Raw genomic sequence first — 2671 nt, forward strand, 5'->3', positions numbered from 1 at the left:
CAAGAAAAGGGTACCAGAGGAAGTGAAACTAGAACTAAATTTTAAAGAGACTGCCAGGTCCAGAAAAAGGCATTCCAGGCAGAGGGACCAGCACGGGGATAGGAAAGCCAAGAGACACCAAGACAGCCTCTTGTTAGGACAGGAACAGGAGGAGTGAGAGGGTGATGAGGCTGGAAAGCGAGGCAGGAGCCAAATGTTGACCTGCCTCATCTGCATATGTCAGCCCTTTCACTGCGGAAATCTGATGAGCTTATCAGACAGGCTCTAAAGGCCAGCAAAGCTGAATGATTAGGGACACTGAAGTAGTTAAGTGAGTTGTTGCCTAGAAACCTTGCTTGGCACAAAAGCATCTTTTTTTTTTCCATGCTTTGCTTTGTTTCCATCCAGAGGTATCAGATTCCGTGCGTGTCCTCCTATGACTCTGAACTGGCACATGTGAGGGCCGCCCAAGTGGTCCGTTTGTCCCGCTGCAACTACTAATCCCAGATTCAAAACTGCCCGGCTCTGAAGAGCTGCGCCTCACGGCCATATACCTGCTCTGCTGGTTTATGTTCGCTTCTTCCAGAAAGGAGAAACATTTAGACAGTGATGTGGGGGGGGGCACTCCACAGGGAAACGCAACCTGTCCTAAGGTGGCTTTGTACCTTAGAATTCACAAAGGGAAACAGTGTCTTAACAATTTTATTTACTTGGGAACGCCCAAAGTTAATTGTTCCCCAGTATTTATAATCATGGTAGTTTTTTCCCATTTGAAAGACATATATACTGGGCAGGAAATATAGAAATTAGAGGAAATACAAAGAATAAAATTAAAATTACAGTAAATCAATCACTTAGAACCATTGTTAATATTTTGTAGTGTTTCCTTCCAGTCTTTTTTCTATGAACACACACTCCCATCTACATAAAAGTTCATCTATTCAACTTCCAGCACGTCTCTGAGTGCCTCGAAGCCATGAAACACTGCCCATGGCCATGATTTTGGGTTACTGGGACATGTGCAGGCTGGCTGATGCCATCCGCCTGCTCCTGGAGTACACAGCCTCAACCTATGAGGAGAAGTACAGGTTCGTGGGGCATGCTCCCGGCTATGACAGAAGCCAGTGGCTGAGTGACAAGTTCACGCTGGGCCTGGACTTCCCCAATCTGCCCTACTTAATTGACGGGACTCACTGGCTCACCCAGAGCAAGGTCATCCTTTGCTACATTGCTCGCGAGGATAACCTATGTGGGGAGACGGAGCAGGAGAAGAGTCACGAAGACATTTTGGAGACAGAGGTTATGGACTCGTCCAATCAGCTGGCCAGGGTTTGCTACAGCCCTGACTTTGAGAAACTGAAGTCTGTGTCCTTGAAGGCGCTCCCTGAAAAGACGAAGCTCTTCGCACAGTTTCTGGGGAAGAGGTCTTGCTTTGCAGGGCACAAGCTCACCTAGGTGGATTTCCTGGCTTAGAACATCCTAGACCTGCATCCCACACCTGTATGTTTGAGCCCAAGTGCCTGGAGGCATTCCCGAACCTGAAGCCTTTGTGGCCTGCTTCCAGGGCCTGAAGAAGATCTCGGCCTACATGAAGTCCAGGTGCTTCCTCCCAAGCCCTGGGTACTCAAAGATGGTGTCTGGGAAAACAAGCAGGGCCTTTACAGCCAGGAGATGGGTGCGAGAAGCCAGTGCCGTGCTTGCTATGCGTGGGCCCTGAAGGAGAGCCGGATAGCCCTGAAACACCGGAACCAGCTGTCTTGTTTCTTTGTCATTCTTTCCTTCACTCAGGCCTTATTTGGCCCCTTTCCCTTCCCCAATCCCAATTCACCCAGGATCTGAAAACTCTACAGCACCCCAGTTTTCTCAGTGAAGTCTCCCCGCTAACATTGTCCTTCCTGCACTAACACCAACCAGACTGACCTTCCTCTGGTTGCTCTTTCTGGAAGAGGCAAACACAAACCAACTGGAGCCCAACTGGACCCCTGGCCTGAAGAGCTCAACGCTGAGCTCCCAGCTCTGCCCTGAAGACTAGTATTGGTCTGGGGTGCAGGCCCTGCTCACCCAACGTGGACCCTGCCCAGATGTGCGTGATCCCTCGTAAAGCCTTAATCACAAGGGAAAAAAAATGTCTATTCAGCACCTACCACCACAGTGTCTGAAACACCTATGTGTTGATATTAATGGATGTTTGATGAATAAGTGAATATAATTTTATTTTATACATTAGAATGATACTTACATTCATTATAAAATTTTGCTTTTTTAAAATTTTACTTAACACAATAGGTGCCTTTTCCTATGCTGTTTTTAAAGCACTTTTGATGAATGCACAACTACTGTTTTGTGGAGTAATACACGCCTGAACGCCGAGTACATAACCCTCCACTTGCATCTCTGACGACCTCCTTACACTAGGCTCCTCGCTGCGAAATTAATAGGTGAAAGAAAATAAAAATGTTAAGGCTCCTGGTGTCATTCAACGTCGATGAACTTTGCAAACTGAAGTGATTCTTGGGGAGCAGATCTCTGAGACACCTTGACGTCCTGCTGGCAGCAGCTTCCCTGTCTGCTGGGTGACTCCCCCTCTCTGATGGGCCTTGGCCCCAGAAGCCGCTCAGACCCAGGATAACTCCCTCCTGCTCCAGCGGGCTTGGACCATCCCCGGGCTGCACCCCACTGGATCCAGCTCCAG

General features: G+C 48.5%; 1 pseudogene; it reads left to right on the plus strand.

Moving 5' to 3' along the window:
- Positions 1 to 969: 969 nt before the first annotated feature.
- Positions 970 to 2100, plus strand: LOC109433783 (glutathione S-transferase Mu 4 pseudogene; annotated as a pseudogene).
- The last annotated feature ends 571 nt before the right edge of the window (positions 2101 to 2671 follow it).

The sequence above is a fragment of the Rhinolophus sinicus genome, chromosome 1, assembly GCF_057876585.1.
Source record: "Rhinolophus sinicus isolate RSI-liver-muscle chromosome 1, RSI-T2T, whole genome shotgun sequence".
Lineage (NCBI taxonomy): Eukaryota > Metazoa > Chordata > Mammalia > Chiroptera > Rhinolophidae > Rhinolophus > Rhinolophus sinicus.